This window comes from Aethina tumida, chromosome 5, assembly GCF_024364675.1.
Source record: "Aethina tumida isolate Nest 87 chromosome 5, icAetTumi1.1, whole genome shotgun sequence".
In the NCBI taxonomy this organism is placed as follows: Eukaryota; Metazoa; Arthropoda; class Insecta; order Coleoptera; family Nitidulidae; genus Aethina; species Aethina tumida.
Genome location: NC_065439.1, coordinates 16376529 through 16400336, shown reverse-complemented (window position 1 = coordinate 16400336; position 23808 = coordinate 16376529). Strand labels below are relative to the sequence as shown.

The 23808-nt window shown below is 27.0% G+C and overlaps 1 long non-coding RNA gene across 1 annotated transcript; it reads left to right on the top strand.

Annotated features, from left to right (window-relative positions):
* Window positions 1-15635: 15635 nt before the first annotated feature.
* On the top strand, window positions 15636-16061 carry LOC126265598 (uncharacterized). Its single transcript, XR_007548092.1, has 2 exons — window positions 15636-15796; window positions 15855-16061. It is a non-coding gene; the product is annotated as an uncharacterized LOC126265598 (long non-coding RNA).
* The last annotated feature ends 7747 nt before the right edge of the window (window positions 16062-23808 follow it).

Sequence of the window (23808 nt, the reverse complement as noted above, 5' to 3'; positions counted from 1 at the left end):
GTAAACCGACGAAAATTGCGATGTCTGTTGAAAGTTTAAAAAAAGGTAAATTTGCACAGACTCTGAGAACTACTTTGAACAAGTTTCTTTTTATCATTTTTTTAATAACGAAACTAACTCGGAAGCGATCTTATTATGCAAAACTTTTTATTAATTAAAACGTCAACATAAAAAGCAAACTCGTCTGTGCGAAAATGTGTAAACTAATGAAATTTAAATTGGTGAAAGAAAAATATTTTGTCAAAAGTTATTATTATAATAATTTCTTTTCAGTTTTAAAGATAACTCGGAAATAAATAACAACAATATTAAATTAATTATGGTAAATTGTTAAATGATAAAAATAATTTGTTATATAACATATAATAATAATTATTATAATATTATAGTTTTAGAAACGTCAACTAGTAATTTTAATGCTAAACTTAATTATAATTAAAAACATTACATTGTCTAGTTATGCTAATTTAAATTTAATCAAACAATTAAAACAATACACAAAAATGTATTTAAAATGAGTATTAAGTAGTAAAAGAATAGTATTTACAAATATTTTTATTTATATACAAGGTAATCTTTAAAATTTTTCTATTTAAAAGTCGATTTTATTAATTTATTGAAAAATAAATAATATTTATTATCTTAATTATGCTGAATTTTAACTGATAAATATATAGCGTATAAAATAATTATTATATTAAAATTTCGTGTGTTGTAATAAACCTTAATAACTTTATCAATTTTATTGATCAATTGATAAATAAATATTATAATTATTAATTAAAATTATGCTAAATTACTAACTGTTAACATATTAATAATTATTGTACTAAAATTTTATGAAATAACAAACATTTTGTAGTTTATGTGATTTCATAATAAAATATATAAGCAAATAATGTTTAGATTAGAGAAATAAAATATATTCGCAATTTTACCATATTTTATTTACAAAACTTCCTCTCTGAAATTTTATCGATTTTATTGAGTAATTAAGAAAATAATTATATAATAAAATGCCTTAATTGTGTTTAATTTTTTTATGATTGAAATTCAATATATTTGTTATATTATTAATTTTATTTTTAATTACAAATAAAAGAATTTGTCAGATTCTTTGGACACTAAGTGGCAAAAAAATAAGTTCGTCTTGAAATGCATTTATCTTTTTTGTCAGTTAAGCTATGGAAGTTAAGTGGTGTCATTTAAAATCATTATTTTATTATTCTTGTGGCGATAATTCATTATAATTCTGCAGTTTGATTGTATTTTATATTTTCATTCCATGTAAATAATATATGTTATAGAAACAGTTTATTTTAGATTGAAACATTATATTAAATAAAGTGGCCATTGAATATTCTCAATTTTCAATAAATGGTGAATGCGACGTTTTATATTTTCATGTTATATTAACAATATTTTATTTTTAATTAATTTTTAACATTGTAAATTACAAAATGATTGTACATTTAATTAAATTAAATTTAATGAACTTATTAAGACAGAAAATTTGGAAATTCACAAAAGTGATTAATGCTAATGTGTAATTGATTGAACACAGTATAACAGACTAAATTATCTTGTGGTTTAGCTGACATTAAACTTATAAGTCACTTTATTCCATTCTTCATTGATTTAGGATCTTTCAAAATTCAGTAAGTGGCAAAGTTAAATGTCACATATTTATTTCTTCTGTTCAATTGTATTACAACTCTGTAACATATATGTGACAATGTCAAATAGCGACTTAAGTAATTATTTGATACAAGTTGTTTATTACTCTTCTATAACCAAAAAATTGGTGAAAGCAAAATTGGAAGAAATTTCGGTCCTCTCGAACAATTTAGTTTCGAATAAAATTTCCCGTATGAGTAGTAAATACTAATAAGCCATACTTTCGAAATATCTTGGGTGCATTAATTGCTACAATTATAAGTGGTAGTCTTAAAGAAATATATATACATACAGTATACCGTATGAAAAATGCTCTTCGTGTCTGGATATTGTAAGAGATGGATGCACGACAAAGAGAGTAAAGTTTTGCCCGGTAGTAAGAATCCCTACTCTCAGAGACAATGCGCCGTGCTGGTGCGCGCCGGCGCACAATGTAAATTAATCTTTGCGAATGCATTTAGTAACTCTCCGTATGCGTAGGGATGTAGTTCGAGTTCTTCGGATGCTCCATTTAAATTCCGTAACTTTGTATAATTTTCAATCTGTAAAATGAAATATTTTTTGAGGGTATATCAAAAACAAAAATAAGTATTCTAAAAATAAACTACTTTTTTCAAAATAAAAATGTATCCCAAAAATTAAATAAAATATACTAAAAACAACGTCTGCGGAGACGAACCGCATGCTAAACGCAGCAAAACCAAATGATCCCCTCCAGTCAGTTCGGCCCGCCCACATAATTGCATGTATATCTTTCCTTTTTGTTTACAAAGGGGTATTGATGTTCCGTCTCAATATGCGAGTAGACACGCTCATCATTTTTGATACGGTATACCGTACGAAAAATGCTCTTCGTGTCTGGATGTTGTAAGAGATGGATGCACGACAAAGAGAGAAAAGTTTTGCCCGGTAGTAAGAATCCCTACTCTCAGAGACAATGCGCCGTGCTGGTGCGCGCCGGCGCACAATGTAAATTAATCTTTGCGAATGCATTTAGTAACTCTCCGTATGCGTAGGGATGTAGTTCGAGTTCTTCGGATGCTCCATTTAAATTCCGTAACTTTGTATAATTTTCAATCTGTAAAATGAAATATTTTTTGAGGGTATATCAAAAACAAAAATAAGTATTCTAAAAATAAACTACTTTTTTCAAAATAAAAATGTATCCCAAAAATTAAATAAAATATACTAAAAACAACGTCTGCGGAGACGAACCGCATGCTAAACGCAGCAAAACCAAATGATCCCCTCCAGTCAGTTCGGCCCGCCCACATAATTGCATGTATATCTTTCCTTTTTGTTTACAAAGGGGTATTGATGTTCCGTCTCAATATGCGAGTAGACACGCTAATCATTTTTGATACGGTATATAAATATAACGATGTTACGAAAAACGTACAAATTTACCTAAAACGTAAAAAACTACTAAAATCTTAAAAATTCATTAAAAACGTCAGAAATTACTAAAAACGTAGTGATCTAATTCCATACGATCAAATTCCATACGATCATTTTCCATACGATCATTTTCTATACGACCAAAATCCACACAATCATTTTCCATACGATCAAAATCCATACGATCATTTTCCATACAATCAAAATCCATACGATCATTTTCCATACGATCAAAATCCATATGATCATTTTCCATAAGATAAAATTCCATACAATCAAAATCCATATGATCAATTGCCATACAATTAAAATCTATAAGAATAAAATCCATACAATTAAATTCATACTGATTAAATTACATAGTTTCACTTTAATAACTCTACGGATTTTAATTTTTTTACTAATACTAATTTCCTAAAAAATCCTTAAAAAAATAACTAATTCTAATTCTTCCATACCAGCCATTTCAGAGATTAGTCGGAACAAACAGACAGATAGACAAAAATTGTAAAAATTGTTATTTTGGTGTATGTACCGTATTTATATTCATATGCATGTAGTAAAAAACGGTTATTTCAATATTACAAACAGACATTCCAATTTTGTTTATATGTATAGATTCTCAAATACTTTTCATTCTTTTTCTTTATAATTTAGTTGATGCAAAAAAGTTTTTTTATCCAAAGCCGATGGTATCGATACCATAGATGAAATTTTCAGAGCTTGTTGGAACATAATTTCCTGAAAATAGCGATTTTTGAAAAATCAATCGGCTTTGAATGGCTGTATAATAAACGAGACAATTAAAGAAAAAATACTTCGCTATACTTTGGAAGCTGTAAATTTTAGAGCATTTTGAAATCAGGTAAAATTTTGATAATGCAGTTATTTAGTTGGAAGTATCCAGCTGAGCCTGAAATAAGTTTAACGCTAACTTTCAAGAAAAAAATCGGCGTCCAAATCGGATAGCAGTTTTTATAACACAGTATAAAACAATAATAATAAATTAATATTATTTTAATAATTCACATTAAATAAAAGAGTTGTGGCTAAAATATGCAATGTTTTAAAAATCTACTACAATAATGACCACCACTGTAAGTAATGTAACAAATAGAAGTAAACTTTTCATATTGCTGGTATTATGAATTAATAAAGTGTAATTATTATTATCTGACACTTCCTCCCATTGTTTAGAATGTTATTTTTAACTCTGTCACTTAAGAATGTGCATTATTTTTATGAAATTTTATATGTCCCCATTTTAAATGAATCTTAGATGAAAGGCAACTTTTCCTCATAGTTTAGCTCTAAAAATTATTTTATGGCACGCATAAAGTTTTTAACTGTTCATCCTTTGAACTATTATTCATTAAAATCGGGCTATAAATAAAAAAGTTACAAGTGTACTCCCACCTTAAAAGGGCTACATTCGTCTCATTAAACAAACTGCTGATCTGAACGTAACACGAAATAAATACGACAAACTAACGATAGCACGGCAACATCATTTCGCTGTTAGTTTTAGTTAATTTAACTTAATTCAAAACACGCAACCGCTGTTGATGCAATACCTAAAACAATAAAAAAAAAACCTAGTTAAAATTAATGCCCCCATCAAAAGTTTTGAGTGGCGTGCATAAACGTTGCTGTACAAACAAGATATTAATTGCTGTGCAATTCGTGCCGCTGCGAAATCTGCACATGGCATTAGCAGTAATATAATATTCAGTTTTTCTAAGTCCGTGCATGCATGAACGAAACAGAGCCACTTAACGTGCATCAGCGGCAGCAGGAGCCAGGCTGCAGGAGCGAGGGAGAGAGGCCGGCCAGCGTCGGTTCTATTGCCTGCCAGGCTTACACTTCCTGATAAATAATGCATGAAGTTTACCGTTTCGTGTAACGAGGAGCCCACGTCTCTTCTAATTCATTGTGAGACTGTTGGGGTTATTAGTGAGTTTGTTGCCGGCAGCCGCGGTCGAACTGCCTTTCGTTTCGCAATTGTTGTTTTCTTTTTTTCGTTTCGCCCCGTTCCGTTATATTCGACCGACTTCTGTTAAACGCGTGATTTAATTAAACCGCCACCGCCGCACTCCGGTATCCGGCACGCCGGATTTATTCGGCATCGAGTCGTTGCGTTTTGTCCCGGACCCACGCATCGCTGCATGCCCGGAACACGTCCGGACTTTTGATTCTTTTTTTTTTCGGCCCGGCACTCGATATTTTTAACGTGAACGGGTTTTAATCTGCATTTTAAATCGGGTTACTTGGTGGATATTCAGTAATAATTTGCCCAGTTCGGATAGACTGTTTGTTTATTTTTTGTTTTGTTTTGTTTGTTCCGTTTGGCCCGTTCGATTGGCTTGTAAAAACGTTCGAGGCAAACACTTAAACTTTTTTTTTATCTACAAAACCGGACCAACTGATTGATATTGGTCCATTTATTGTTATTTATTTTTTCGTGCGAAATAATAAACTGTAATTTCAATTCGAGTTATCTCAATTGTACCATTTGATTGATACAACGACAGACATTCATTAAACAGAATTTATAATTAGGTGAATTTGTCAACGTACGAATGGCATTAAATAACAAATTGGTCTATTGATCCATTTAATCATCAATAATTTTAGTGAATTCGTATTTATGTTTGCGCTTTAATATTACAGCACAAATAGGTCCGTAAATATGAAAATAATGTATTATCCACCTTATTTGGTAAATTTAAATTACTCAATTATAGAATATTAAAAAAATGTCACGTATATAATAATTAAGACAATTTGTCTAAGGAGTGATTTATTATATTAAATAATGTTTAATTTTCACTAAATCTACAATAAAAAACACTGTCCAGAACTTCACCAACATAGGTAAATTTATGCTAAAAATTCTATTTAATTAAATTTCATGAAAGATTTTAAACATTTAAATAAATTTTATAACTAATTATAAATAGTAATTAATTATTGAACTGGTTTCACATTCGCCATTTTAACAACAGTTGTAAAAATGGTGGATGCGAAACAAAAAACTTAATTAAAATATTCAAATGAATTAGGATGAGATATTTGAAAACATAAAATTAATTGCCTTTTGGATGTAGTTGTAATTATACAATTTGTTTGTGCATTCACGATGTTTAAACATTTATTAAACATCAAAATCATATTTTTTATAGTATTTTAAAAGTTACTTTACTGATTAATTAAAAAAATTTAGATAATACCTGTTGAAAATATTCAGTGCATAAAATAAATTACTTTTAATACTTTACTTTTTTATTAGTCCATTTGACGGCGTACTTAATTGTATTTAATTTTAAATTATTAATTCTGTTATTATTATTTTAAATTAAATTAATTATTTATATATTACAATTAAATATAATAATGTTTTTTAACTTTAAATTTAATATATCATTTTGTATTATTAAATAATTATTTTTTTTGCTTAAATTAAATATTTTAATTTTTTAAAATTTGAATTTTAGTATTTTATTTTATTCCTTAAATTAAATAGTGTAATATATATATATATTTTTCATTTTTCATTTAATTTTAAATTAAATATTTTATTTTTTTTTTTAATTATTTATTATTTCTTTAATTTAATTTATTTAATTTAAATTTTATATTAAATATTTTAATTTTATATTATTAGTTTTTGTAAGTTTTCAAAAATATTAAATATATTTATGAAGAGTTAGGTGTGGGTTGTTTATTTAGAATTTTGAATACTTTATTCTATAGATACATGTGACATGTGAAATCACACAAATTATCGCACAATGAGACAAATGTAACTATGAACAATTATTAAATATTACCAAGAATTTCATTTTAACTTAATTAATTTGATCTGTTAATTTAATTCATTGAGAGACTACTGATGTTGAAGTCGTTTTGTCTCCTAAAGTCACCACCTTCTTTAACACCCCAGGATGGATTCACCTTATCGAGGTCCTGGTGCAGTGAGAAGCTAACGAAAAACCATAATTTCAATCTCTCCGCAGAAGGATTCTCCGAAGTTTTCTCTGATTGATTTTGTTCTCTCGAACACAATCGACAGGCTATCACCTTTGCCTGCCTTTCATCATCTGAGTTCATAGAGTATGAAAAGCGTTTGACCTGTCCCAATCTAGAGAGTGACATCTTGCTCGACAGAGACAGCAGAAGTCAGCCCCGTAGTGGGAGACATACTGTCTCTATCGTACGTGATGTCTCTCTCAAGATTCAGATGGATCAAACTCTTTTGGTACTGTGTATGCCCTGCATATACATCATGTTTCCTTTTTTTACCCATAGATGAGTTTTCTCATATATATCACCCAATTGGTTATGGACTCCAGAGAAATATAACTTTATTTATTCCATGATTATTTTGCGATTTGTGTCATTGAAAGCTCAATTTGTTTGTTTGTATGTTAATAATAACCTATTTACCTGCCATTCATGTTCAAATTAGTGATGTTCAGTTGATAAATTCACAATCTTTCATTAAATAGAATGTTTAATTTGACGAATTAACTAGCGTTCATACAATAATTATACAAAAGACACATTACTATATGAAATTTCCAAATCAACCCTTCATTCGACATAATTATTAATTAAAATTTTCCTGAACAGGAGTTAATGAATTTGCAATTATTTTATTGTAATTACATCAATAAGTTGTAATTAATGTGATGTTTTAAACAGACTGTTAATAAACAATTTTGACTGTGGAAACTGTCTGTTGCATTCATTTTTTAACTGTTACAATATTAAATTATTTTACTAAAGCTTCAGATTACTTCTTGACGTTTTCCATCTGCATTGAATTAACAAAAGTTTATAATACGATTATTCCAACAATATGGATTTGTTTGTTTGTTTGTTTATTCACTCTTGATGAAACATTTTTGTTGATATTCTGATTAAAATCGCAATTTCAGTTGGTAATTATTTTGTTGGTAATATTGAAATTTAGTAAAAAAATATCAAATGAGATTGTACCTGCATTTTATTGCATTCGCCATTTTTTAAAAAATCATGACAAAATTCAGTTAAAGCTGCGTTTAATAAAATAATGTTTAAAAGCAACAAGAGATATTTTATGTGTTGAAAAATTAAAATTCATTTAAAAAATAAAATAAAAATATAAAATAAGTGAGTATAACCAATACTCCCTCGCATTCGCCATTTATTGAAAATTGAGAACATTCAATTACATTTTATTTAATAATGTTTCAATGGAAAATAAATAATTTCCATGTTATAAATGTTAAAACTTTATGAAAATATTTAAATGAATATTATTTACATGATATATAAAACAAAATCGAATTGCAGTATAAAAAATAATTTTATCGTAGCAATCAACATTTTTAATTTTAATTTTTAAGAATAAAAACCAAATTTTTACATGAATGAATAAATGGACTTTTAAATTTTTAATGAATTAAATTGTGCATAAAATATTTCCAAATAACACTATTAATAAATTAAAAATTGTATAAAAAGACTTTATATTAATGTTATTAAAACGTACGTAAAATTATATTTAGCATTAATACAACTTTATTAACAACATTATCTGTATAAATTGGGGCCGAATTTAAAGCTTTGTTACATATCAATGGATAATTGCCAAATAAATAACAGGATATCCCGAATTTCGACATAAAACTAAACCAACTATAGATTATATTTAAATTAAAATTGATTTGCAAAATTGTTTGCTTTCATACCAAAACAATTTTTTATCAGCTCAACGTTTAATCAAACTAATAAATTAATAATTGTGTCAATCAGATATAATGAAATTTGTATACTTGTTTATTTTGGATTATTAATTGTTTCTAAACAAATCGTATAAAATTAATTACGTATTTAAGACACGAATTTATCAAATAATGTAATATTTGAAACATCATATTAGTACGAAATAAATTATTTCAGTCTTTAATTTAATTAAATGTCATAACGAATAATTATATTAAATGTTTAATAATATGTAATACAAGTAATAATCAGAATTTTATCAAGTAATATAATATTTGAAACTTGTTTCAATGTGAAATAAATTATTTTAAATTTTCATTTAATTAAATTTCGCAACAAAATTTTAAATTAAATATTAATAAATCTTTTAAAATAATTAATAAAAGCAATAAAAATTATCACAGTTTTCATTCATTTAAATTTGCCATATTTTTATCAAAGAAGGTAATATTTATAACATTATAAACTGGCGTAATTTTTCATTTAATTAAATTATCTAACAAATGATTAAATTAAATTAAATTATTATTATTTGACAATAAGTAATAAGTTTTTTAAAATTTTATCATAAAAAGTAATATTTAATATTCAATATGGAATACATTATTTAAAATTTTGTTTATTTAAATTTCATAATTGTATATCAATTATTGAGAATTTTTAAAATAATTTATATAATTCATAATAATTTCATTAAATTAAGAAATTTTGAAAATTTTGTCGAATTTCACACTTAATTATTAAAATAAATAATTAAAAATCGTTGTAAATTTATTAAAATTCTATAATTGAACATATTTCAATATGGAATAAATTATGTTAAATTTTCGTTTAACTAAATATCATAAAATTTAAAATTAAATATTATTAAAAAAATATATAATAATATATTTTAATGTTTTTAATTCAAATTAAAGTAAGTTTGAATTAAATATTTTTAACTAAATTAATTTTTTAAACTCTTAAATTTAAGAAAAAAATTAATTAAACAAAATTTTTTATGATTTCAAATTATTATATGAATCATATTTATCATATATAAATCATCATAATTAATAGTAATAATCAATATAAAACAATATTATATAATTTATTTTTAATTCAAATTAAATATTTTGATAGTCTTTTAATTTTAAATAAAACATGTTTAACTTATAAAAAATTAAAATTTGAAAATTATATTTCAGTGTGCAATAAATTATTTCAAATTAAATTAAATATCGAAATAACTAAATACTAATAAATTTAAATAAACAGTAAATCAGTCATAATTTTATTAAACAGAGTAATATAATAATTATTTCAGAATTTTCATTTAATAAATTTATAATTTATAAAACAAATTAACATTTAAACCATAATGTTTCAATGAGGAATAAATTACATCAATTTTTCATATATATAATTTTCATAATTAAACTGTAAAATAAAAGATGAGTCTGTCCAACGTATGTCCTAAATATAATCGCATTTTTTGTAAGATATATAATTATAATCAATACTATTTATATTATTTATTTTTCGAATAAGTATATAATTTCGAATTTTTATGTTATTATTATATAATATTAAACATAAATTTCCGATTCATACAACTCTTGCAACATTATTAATTATTTATAATTAGAACGAATATTTTATTGCTTTTTAAAATAAAATAAGAGTTAAAATGAAGCTGAAATACCCATATGCTTCGTCCGGAATTACAACGTATTCAGTACCGCAATTGCCGTGTCGATTTATATCAACGAATATCGCGTTTCCCTTTTAAAAACACTCGTACGAAACAAAACGAAACGGCGCAACACTCAGAGCAAAAAAAAAAAGTGCAGACGTGCAAAAAGCGTATGCGTTGTTTCGGGGGAAATGGTCCGGGATATTGCGCCGAGATAAGAAACTCTTCCGGCATCGAGTGGAACGGACATGTCGCATGTTGCAAATGAATTGAATGAAACAATTGTTTCGCCTTCGCCTGTCGGTTTGTCCCGCTTAATAAAAATACGGAAGCACCATTTTTACCCCGGTTTTAATTTAATGGGGACGAGTGAAGAAGCAAAAAAAAGAAAAAAAATAAAAAACGAGGCGGACGGAAATAGGAAAACAATGTTTTCATCGAATAACTCGACGAGTCTTAATAATGCGAAATAAAGTAAAACGACCGACCGGAATGCTTTTCAATTAACCGTTTAAATATTTGCAACTTAATGAGTTTTTATTGTCGCCGTCACGGCATTCGAAAATAATTACAACGTAATTTATTTATGTCCCCCCTAATTTTTTTTTTTTTTTTTTTTTTGTTTCTCGTCCAAGTTGGCGACACGAAAAGAATTTCGTCTTTTTAATTTGGGGGCATTTTTTTTGTTTGTTAATTTTTAATCGGGTTTCCAATTACGTACATCCCATACTTTATTTTTATCTGAGGAGTCGGAGTGGAATGTGACGTAATTAATAACTGATGCGTGTTTCGGGGGCTAAAAGCACTTGTATTAATTAACACACCGACCGCGCTCCATTAAAAGGTCTATCCCAATCAATTTTCGATGTTTGTGAGTGTATGTTTGTATTTTGTTTTATATATTTTTTTTAATACACCGGATGAGTTTCCGAATGCTATTCATACCGCAATTCCCCATTAATTCATTAAATGCAACAACGTGATGTACACACATACACCAACACCTGCTATTCAATTGAGGCACTCAATTGTAATTATTGTTTGAGTTCAGAAATCGCCTTCGTTTTGTTCGATTCATAAAATTATCGATTCACATTGAATGTTGAACTCCACCATTGATACATAAACTATATAAATAATTTTAATTTTGTTTAATCCACATTGGATTAATTTTATATCAAAATAGGAAATTTTCTGTTATTCATTGGTATCTAAAATAGCTTTAATTAGTGTATTCCATTTAGATGTATAATGTTTATAAACCCGTATTAATATCACATCTAATTTTAGATATTATATAGGTATTTTAGTAAATGTATTTCAACTCATTGAATATTTACCAATAAGTCAATAAATTACAATATGCAATTTAATATAAAATATAGGAAATTTTAAATTAAATATTAATAATTAATAAATAAATAAAAATAAATATTAATGAGATTAATAAATTTATCAGAATTTTATAAAAAAATATATATTTGGATTATTACATTACCTTTGAATGTAAGATAATCTTAAAATAAATAATTAATATAAGTAATAAATTTTTTATATTTATAACATTATAAATTGGCATAAAATATATTATTTCAAATTTTCATTTAATTAAATCACATAACAAATATTTAACAATATTTAATAAATTTATAATAACTGTATCAAACTGATATTTAAACAATATTTCTTAATGTGAAAATAAAGATAATATTAATTTAAATATTAACAAATTTTAAATAACTGATAAAGTTAATAAAATTTTATGATTTTCAAAAAAAGTTATATTTGAATATTTTATCATAATTTACATAATATTTCAAATTATCAATTATTTTTAAAATTAATTAACGTTATGATATTTAATTAACTGAAAATTTAAAATAACTTATTCTACGTATATCTGTTGTGTATTCCACAACTATCTATCGTACCATGGCTCTTTTATTCCTCAATTTTAAAACAATAGGTTTGTAATACAGCTACACTTGTTTGAGAAAGTTGTTTAAAAATATACTTAAATATTTAATATGATGAACCTAAACTTTATATTTAACTAAGAATTTATGGGATTCCGTAAATTAATTGGTTGAGTTCAAGATGAGTGTGAAGCTCAATTTTTTTAAAACTAATTAATTATAATTTTCACATATATAATTGTATTTTTTATTAATTAATAATGGCCGCAAATCCTAATGATCAAATAACCGAATTACCTATGACCTAATTACCTAATGATCAAATGACCGAATTAACCAATGGGCAAATGACCTAATTACTAATGACCAAGTTACCTAATAACCAAATTTCTTAATGAGCAAATTAACTAATGACTGAATTACTTAACGGCAAAATTACCTTATGACCAAATTACCTAATGACCAAATGACCTAATCAGTTAATGACCAAATTAAATTACTTTATGTCTGAATGATAAATAGTTAAACTAAAAGTTGGGAAAGTTGTGGAATCGGAGAAATTTGAGTAATTTAAGGATTTGGAGAAACCACATCTTTACGATTCATTGATTTAATTTTTGATTGATTGAGTAATTTTTTACGAATTTAATGAATAAATTATTACTAAAATTATTAAAAAAAAGAAAGATAAAAATCACTATGAATGTAAAAAACTACTAAATTTCCGAAAATTCATTAAAAATATAGATTGTAATTAAACTCGTTAAAACCTAAAAATTCACCAAAAATGTCAAAATTTTCTACAATCCAAAAAAAAAATAAATTTACTAAAATTCTGAAAAACCTAAATTACTTAAGGTCTAATATGACGAAAAATCTCTAAGACGCCAATTTATGAACCAAATTTTTAAGCTTTAGCTATTCAAAGAATATTTATGCACTGTGTATTGTTGAAGTTGTGTACAACTACGATATTAAAAATGATTTAATTAATATTGATTTCTGGTTTTAACATTAGTCGATCTAACTAATTATATATTATGTTTAATTAAAGATCATGAATACACCAAGTAAACAGCAGAATTAACATGAACATGAGCCTGTGACAGGCAAAGAGTCTTCATCAAACTAGTTACGGTTTTAATAAATTAAGCGATAACAAATATACGAAAACTGTAAACTTTTATTGTACAGTTCATGGCAAATATTTTATTTACTTTAGAGAATTGTTCGTGTTCTTTGATGTAAACGGATATTACATTGTCTGTTAAAAGTTTCAAAAATACAAATTTATGCCACAACCACAATGAAGAACTTGCAAATCAAATGTAGAATAAAACCGATTAATTAAACTTTAATTAATCGTACATGGACAAACACAAATGAAGCAAAATATTTACTAATTACGATTGAATAATTGGAAATTGGTTACATTAACGTCAAACACCCATCATATCTTTTAATTAATCATTAAATTAATGAAAACGTTGACCAATTTGTCTAATTAAACATTGCTATATAAAATATGGTGTAGAACAATCGCACAATTACAGTTTAGAAAAAAAACTGTCAATTATTCGATACGAATTGCGGTTGGAATGAAGACTGACATGCGGGAAATAATAAATTATAAGGATTTATTGTCCCCGAACCCAATAAACAATTATAACTACAATTCAAAAACAATTTTATCGATTTAAAAGTGTAAAATTGGTTGTCGTTGAGAACGGCAAAATAAACAATTTGCACGTCGAATTGAATTATGCGCAAAATTATAATTACACAAAATTAATTATGCGCTGTTTGTACAGTTCATTGTGAAATAAACACAGTATCAAATTAATAAACATCGTTGATTATCTAATCAGCTGTAACTATGTTTTAGGATGTTTAGAAACAATGAGAATTTTGCATAAAATTTTGTACAATTTTTGTATTATTTATTAAAAAATAAATAAAATAATTGCATATTTGTTAATTCGTTTTTAGAATTTTTTTAATCCATTACAACTGTATTGATTTTTAAATTAACAGTTCGATTAACTTGAATGTGAATTTATATATATTTATTTTCTCTGCAGATTTGTCAAGGTTTTATTAACTTAAGTGACTTAACTGAGGACAAATTACAAAATAAATTTAAATTTTATTATATATTTTATATTATACAGATAGAGATAAATATTTCATTTATTTTACAATATTACCTCTAATGTTTTGGTAAACCGACAAGAACTTCTTTGTGTATTAAAAATTTTGAATGGTAAATTTAAATTTAAAGATTAACAACTTATAAACCAAATTAGTACAGTGTATGTACATTTAATTAAAATTTAATTAAACATACATACACAAATATAAATAAAGCAAAATATTTTTTAATTCTGGCTGAATTAATGAAATTTTGTTACATTAACATCAAAGCCTTATGATATATTTTAATAAATAATTAGCTTAATGAAAACATTGACCAATTTATCTAATATTCATAAGTGTAAAGAAAATTGTATAAACCACAGCCACTATCTCATATTAAACAAAAGATTATCAATTATTCAAAACTAATTGTGGTTATAATAAAGATTGACACTCGAAAAATAAAAAATAAATTTGTGATTAATTTTTTTATGATATTTAATTTTATGAAATATATAAATAAAGTAAAATATTTTTTAATTCTGGCTGAATTAATGAAATTTTGTTACATTAACATCAAAGCCTTATGATATATTTTAATAAATAATTAGCTTAATGAAAACATTCACCAATTTATCTAATATTCATGTGTAAAGAAAATTGTATAAACCACAGCCATTATCTCATCTTAAACAAAAGATAATCAATTATTCGGAACTAATTGTGGTTATAATAAAGATTGACACTCGAAAAATAAAAAATAAATTTGTGATTAATTTTTTTATGATATTTAATTTTATGAAAAATATGTTAGAAAGCCTTGATACAATAATACTAAAATAATTGGACGTCGTTAATACATTTCAGCAAAATATTAACCAATTACAAATTTAACTAATATTAAAATTTAATTTAAAAATGTTTACTTCTGCACTAATCATTAATCGATTTAGTTAATAAAAAATTATGAACGATAGACATATTCACAATTTTTATAAACATCAGGGGGTCTACCACGAACCCGAGTGAGATATCTCACCCGGTGAGTTAACTCACTTCTGAAATCAACGTGGCAACAGCGCATTTCGTGTTTATATTTGGTAAATTTTAGGGGAATTCAAATTTTAGGTTAATTTATATTTACAAATTTAAAATTTGACATCCAAACAAAATTCATACAAGTGCAAAAATTAATGTTTAATTAACTTGGAATGGTTAAAGAAAGGTTTGTGTATATTTTAATCATTAAAATACAATTTGTGAACTATCAATTTATTTATTAGGTGTGCAAGTTTGAAATGTTTTTCTATCAAGAGTCCGTACATAAAACATATTGAAGGAAAAGGTAATCGCAAACAACTACTTTGTTGGTAGGACACCCCGCTACAATACAACATATTCATTTAGTTGTTTATGAGTTAATAAGATATTTTTTTTCGTGGTCAACATGACGAATGTTGAGCCAAATAAATAGCATTTGTGGTCTGTGATATTTTTTTTGTTTAATCAAAGAAAAAGGCATAGGAAAGTGATTAAATTCTTGTCGAGACAGCAATCGTGCTGTAACCATTAAGATGAATTACAAGTATTATTGGACAAACATGATATACAAACACAAACAATGGTGGCGGAGGAGTTAAATGTTACTCAGTAAACCATTTCCGATCGCCTGAAAGGCATAGGAAAGCTTCAAAAGGTTAGAAAATGGATTTCACACAAACTGAATGAATAACAGAAAAACTACGTGACATGATGCTTTTACGCCATAACGAAAGGATATCACAATCAAAAATTAATATATTTTGAAATTTTCAAAGACAAAAAAATAATGGGTAATGGGTAACAACATTGAGTGCGAGATCGGATAGGTTTGGGTAGATGAAGATGTAATGTGTGCGGTGGGATCCGAAAGTACTAGTGAGCTACGTCCGTCCCCGACAACAAATGATCAATGGAGTTCAATGGAAGATGCAGTTCTTGTTTGGAATGGTACCCACAAATTTCTTGAGAGATGAGCAAAATATATAGAACGAGAGCGCCGATACTTTGATTAAAATCCAATCTTGTCATCGTTCTCTCATTCCAATCCAATGTATGTGCCCAAATACATTTTCAATGTTACAATTTAATTTTCCAGGATATATGGAGCAAACAATACGTCTTGTGATTTCTGGGAAATTATATTTTTCAGAAAAACAAGAATATAAACATTATAATGTTGTACTTACAATTAAGTTTTACTATTTATCTTTTTTCTATAAATGTTTAACCCTTCAACATTTTGAAGATATCCTTCTTATCTTGAGTGTTAATAACTTAAGTTGATTCAATGTATTTTTTACTTTTTGAAGCAATTACTAATGGGAGACTTATAAACTAGTTACAAATGAATGCTTGAAAACTAACTGAGGTATAAAAACACAAAGCTGCAAGTAGCTACGATTTTCAAATTATATATTACAACAACATATTAACATAAGCATAAAATTAAATTTACCTTACACAGGTAAACCTTTGATGTTGAGCTAACGATTTATAAATAGATGGAATATTTCAACAATATATGAAAGATATCTATTAGTACCCCACACAACTTAATAAACTCTACCTCACTTAATTATATGATACATTGTACAGTATAAATTAAATTTTCTTCGTTAAGGTTTGACAATTCTTCAATCTTAATTGAAAACACAATCAAATCATTTGTTTTATTAATACCTAATAAACAACGGAATTATTTTATATCATAAATATTTTTTATTGCTACTGACGTAACATGGTCATAATAGATTTAAAAAATATATAATATCAACAAAACATTCAACTTGAACTCACGACAAATTAACCTAAATTTAAAACTTTATATATTACTAATTGATGTAAATAAATAAAATAATGTCTTTAAAACACTCAAGGTATCAATATATATCAACAAATCCACATAATCCGAACTCACGCAAAATGTGACAAATCTCACTCACTCAACACCAACCGTGTAAAGTCACCGGTTTTGGGTGAGATATCTCACCTGTAATACAAGTCACCGGCATTGTAAAAGGCGTTTGGACACCCCTACATGAATAACGTCATTCGAACCGAATAAAATATCTCATAGATTTTCGTAGAAGTTCTCCTGGACTTTTTTTATTACCAAGTAATAACTTATTAATATAATGATTCAATTATTTTTATTATTATAGACTTTATAGTGGAGAAAATATTGTAAACAAAGACGAAATGCGATGTTGCCACATTAATTTCATAAGTGAGTTAACTCACCGGGTGAGATATCTCACTCAGGTTCGTGGTAGACCCCCAGGATTAAGATAGTGAAATTGTCCTTGAACACACATGAAGGTAAATATTTATTAATGGTTGGTGAGCAAATACAAATTTGTTACATTAACGTCCAAGACTTTATTTTATTGATATATTTTAGTATATAATTTGATTAATAAAGACGTTGACCAATTTATATAATTAAAAATCATACAAACTATGGATACTATTAAAATTAATAACAAACAATTATAACATCAATTCAAAAACAATTTTATCGATTTAAAAGAGGAAAATTGTTTTGTTGTTATGAATAAATAGACTACACATACAAATAAACAGTGCAGAAAATTATAATACACAAAATTAATTATACCCCCTTTATATAGTTCATTGTGAAATAAACATTATCTTAAATTAATAAACATCCTTGATTATCTAATTAGTTGATCATTGAATTTTGTTCTATAGAATGCTCAATTTTTATGATTGTTACTATTTGTTCGAAAGCTTTATTATTTATTGATAAAATCAATAATAAATTGCACATATCATTTTCAGAAATATGTTTGTTAAATATGAAATTTCAATTTAATGATTTTACAATTTAATTTAGTAATATCGATTTCTGCCTTAAACATTGGTAAATTACAGCTTTTGTTAAATATTATGATCGTATCAACTAAACATATGAGTTATGACAGGGCCATTCCCTTATATTGCATACTAATCGAGGTTTTAATAACTTAACTGAAAACAAATAATAAAATAACAATATATACTGTACACTTAAAATTTTATTACATGGTTTTATTTATTTTAGAGAATTGTTTGTGATGTCAAAATTTCTCTGACCATTAAAAATAATAAGCTTATATAGACTATTTTTACGTTTTTATTAAGAAGTTATAAATTAAATTTATTTCAGAAACATTTATTTAAATTTTAATTAAACATGTAGCAAGTACTGAAGAAGCAAAATGTTTAACAATTATGGTTAAATATTTAAAAATTTGTCACATTAGTCTTATAATGTGATTAATAAAAAAATTGACCAATTTAACTAATTAGATATTTGTATAAAAGATCGTATAAATCAAACCCACATTAAGTTGTTAAAATTAAAACTAAAACATGAAACTCAAAAATTAATAAATGGTAAGGATTTATTGTCTCTAAAATTATAACAAAAATTTAAAAAAATATATTCAATTCAAAAGTAGTAAATTGTTTGTTGTTGAGAACGGCAGAATAAACATATTGCATGTCGAATTGAACTATGCGGGAAATTACAATTACACAAATTTAATTATACATTGTTTGTACAGTTCATTGTGAACTAAACACAATATTAAATTAATAAACATCGTTGATTATCTAATTAGCTGAACCGATGTTTCGGGGAACAATTTCAACAATTAATGAAATTTTTCTAAAGAATTATGATTATTTTTTATGATATTTAATCGTATGAGGAATGTGTTGGAATGTTTTATTATTTATTTGATGATATTTGATATAAATCGACGAAATATTACCAAAAAGTGCCCAACGCAGCTAAAGAAGTTTTCACTTCAAAAAAAATGTTAAAATCGAACAAAAATACAAATGTGCCACACTGTATATGAATATTTTTATTTATTAAATGATTATTGTTTTTATATTTTCGATGGTTTAATAATCTCAGTATGTAAATCAAAAATAAAATATTAAATTAAATACTTTTTAATTTAAATTTAATATTTAAATAGATTAGATAGATTAAGTCTTATTTTGCACAATTTTGCTTTTCTTTTGTTTGAATATTTTAAATGTATTTATATACCTTTCGAACATTTTTTTACAGTTTCCAGAGAGCTCCCTTTGTTCTTTATTTTATGACACACTTGGTTCCTTTCATCCTTGCATTTCCGACATTCCCTTTGTGCCTATATGTTCAAAACGCATTAAACGAGAAACAACAATCAAATAGATCAAATAAGAAAAAAACACCACCACCGAAATCCAAGTCTCAAAATCACACCCGTTGGGGTCAGAGTTCGGTTTTCGGGTCCGTTGAATAGTTAATTGGAAGGTAGGGCGGTAACGCTACACACAATTCCCACTTGCGTTATTTAAAAGAGTGTTAAGTTAAACCGGAACCGAAGTACATACTTGGCTGGTGTAGGGCGCCTCCGCGTCCCGGATAATATTATTAAAACTTCCCCCTCTGCCCTGTTATGTGTGAAGTTTAACGGAGGAAGCGGGTAATGGCCTTATTCTGATTCGAGCCGGAACGACTTACCTTTCAGCCAGGACCATCTTGCACCACGAATGAAACGGGGACGGTGGATATGTGCTCCTTTCAGGCGGCGAAACTCGTCTCGGGATGCATAAAATCCGTATTTGTTCGAGTGGGTGGGGTGGATACGTGGGCAATAACACGAACCGCCTCCACTATAATCTACGCAGTTCATATTTTCGTTTTGTTTTGCACTAGAAATGTTGTATTAAACAATTCTTTTATCAAAATTTCTTTGAAATAAATTGTTAAAATCTTGTATCTTTTAAAGCGACTTATCTAATGAGCATTTGAGAAGTTTCTTTAAGAACCTTATTGGGCTTAGATTTACTTAAGTTTCCATTGATGTTTATCTAATAATTACACGAACCAATATCTATTTTTTTTATCTATCAGCTTTAGTTTTTGAAATACAGGCTAAGTTAAGAAATAAAAATATTTATTCAGGTCAAAATAGAAATTTCATATAAAAATCTCTATTGCTAAAACAATAGTAATCGTTAAGAAACAAATTAAGTATGAACAACATTATTTAATAACTTGCGTTGACCTAAAAATTGTTAACTCCCTCCTTGGACGCAGAAAATATTCTTAAGTTTAATGTATAATAATTTTTCACTTTTATCTATTAACTTCAGCTTAGGAAACAATTTGTCAAAGCTTTAAATGAATATAGACTTTGCTTTAGTTTCTTGACATGTCAATTTCCTGAGATTCCGGCATACTAAGATGGTCCTCAATTAATAAAGCTTATAAATAATCCCCAGTTTATTGCATCAAAGAACAAGACTGAATCTAACTTTTTATTTTTCATGTACTATAAAATTTTTTGTGAAAGCATAATTTCCCATAATTCTACATAGATTATTTTCTAAAAAATAGGAGGTAACCGATATGAAACACAGGATGTTAAAACAATGACCGACTACTGTTGGAATCTTCAGTGATCAATGAACTTCATAAGTCAATGTAAATAAAACAAGTGATAAGGAAGATAATTACATAGAATTAATGAAAAATATGCTTTCAAACTTGTCTTCGTGTGTAACATAAGAATAAGTATACACTACGGAACATAGGGAAAGATTCAATCAAAACATTAATACTATGGGAGATCTAAATCAAAGTCGATGAGATAGTTACATGATGGCTTACTACTCTTGAAGTCTACAAAGAAACTGTCCAAGTAGATTATGTAAGGTAAAAAATAAAACAAATAAGGTAGAAAAGTACTCAAAAAAAGTGGAAACTCAGTCTTAATATTTTCTTCATCAAAGTAAGCATAAAAATTGACTACCTCAGACACCACTTAGGTAGCTTTCCAAGAAACCTAACTGACTAGATGACAATTGTGAAGTATAAAGGAAAATATTCCAGTGTCAATGGAATAGCTACATAATGGAAGAAGTGAAAACTCAGTTTTAATATTTTCTCTATCAAAATAAGCACAAAAATTGACTAACTCAGAAACCACTTAGACAGCTTTCCAAGAAACTTAAGTGACTTGATGACAGTTGTGAGCTATAAAGGAAAATACTCCATCAAAACATTAAAACTTTGGAGAATCTAAATCAATGTCGATGGGATAGCTACATAATGGTTGACTACTCTTGAAGTCTTCAAGTAGTCCTTATAAAATAAAAAATAAAGCAAATAAAGTAGAAAATTACTCAGAAGTAGTGTAAACTCAACTTTCATACTTACATATTATTTTTTAATATTTTCTACATCAAAGTGGTGAAAAAAATTGACTACCTCAGCATTCCTTTAATCAGCTTTCCAGGAAACCTAAATGACTGCAGTGAACTATGTCTAAATAAACCCTCTAAAGTAAAAAAAATATTCAGAAGTAGTGGAAATTGAGCTTTCAAACTTTTATATTTTCTACATCGAAGTGACTTCAAAAATGGACTACCTCAACAACCCCTTAGGTAGCTTTTCAGGAAGTGACTAGGTGAACAACAAAGGAAAATATTCCATCAGGACATTAAAAATTTAAGAATCTAAATCAATATCGATGGGATAGCAACATTATGGCTGAGTTTGTCTTGAATTAAAAATTAAATCAAATAAAGTAGAAAGTCAGTTTTCAAACTTTAATATTTTTGGATATCAAAGTAAACACAAAAATTGACTACCTCAACAACAAAGTTTCCAAAAGTGATTAGGACTGCAGTCAAATTCTGCCAAGTAAACTATTGTCAACGGGGACACAAAAATTCACTATGTCAACAACTACTTAGTACGCTTTTCAGGAAATCTACGTGACTAGGTGACTGTAATCAAGAGCAGAAGAAAGGTCAAGGATCAAGACATTATAACATTAAGACTGTAGATGATCTAGAGACTATCCAAGTGAACTCAATAAAACTAAGAATAAGGCAATAAGACAGAATTATATAGCCATAGTAAAGGATATAAAATTGTGTGGTATTTAATTGGCCATTCATATATAGTCTATGTTATTATGAAGTAAATAAAATTTTATTTATATAATAATATTGTCTGTAGAAATGACTATTATTTTTAAAATCTTGTATTTTGTGGCAATACTCTTGTTTTGACTGGTTGAATTATGTCTTTTGAGATATTTCTTTGGTTCTTATTATTTACCTTATTAATCTATTATATTTATATAATAACAAAGACTGTTTGTTTTTCACCAAAATAATTTATATTACATTAAACGATTTTTACGAAATCTTTCTTTGAAACGGATTCCTAAAATCCCCAACACAAATAAATCACAAAGTGTGGACACCAGAAAAAGTTTTCCAACCGATCTGCCCCTATTAAACGCTCTTTAAGTAAACTTGGACGGATTTCATATTCGCCTGTTTTGATATATCGCTCGGAAATTTAAATATCCGTATAAACAAGCAAAATATTATGTAACGGTGAAATGATATATAGACGGTCATCCTATCGATTGTGACCCGGAGCCAAAAGATGTTTTTTGTTTTGTACCGCAGTCAATAAAACCGGAAAATTTATTACACTCCATATTTATCGCCGTATCACTTATTTTCAGGATAGAGTTTCACTTTTACCATCGCGACGAATCACGTTTCGACTTTCATCACTTTCCACAAGGGCACGCAGTGTAAAATGCAACAAAAGGGGAAAAAATGCTTTGCCTGACGATGCGGGACTAATTTCGAATTGGACGTCGGAAAATCAGATCTCGCATACCAGAAAACATGGCAAGTAGGTGCTTTTTATCCCGGCATGCTAATCCATTTCCCTTCCGCAAAATCCTCCGAGCACACCGTTTGAGCGAAAGCGTTTATTGATGTTTTTTCCAAAATTAATCAGATGAACCAGCCGAAGGATCAATCTAATTTCAACGGCAACATCAATTTGTAACAAAATTGCCTTCTGATTGCGTATAAAAATCATCACTGAACAGAGCCAAAAGTGGTCGTTAACAACTTCAAAAGCGTAATAAAATCAACGGCACCCTTATAATTAATACCGTCACGCGACACGATCATAAATAACGCAGTAAACACGGATTTCGTTGCTCTTCTTTACGCGGCAGTTATTCAAAACGGTCCCGTCGAGGATTACCTACCGTTCGGCCTTATCGTCGCGACGATTGTACACACCGAAATTAAGCGTTATTTACGTCCCGTCCCCCTATTACGGCTCGAATCTTTGTTTACAGGAACCGA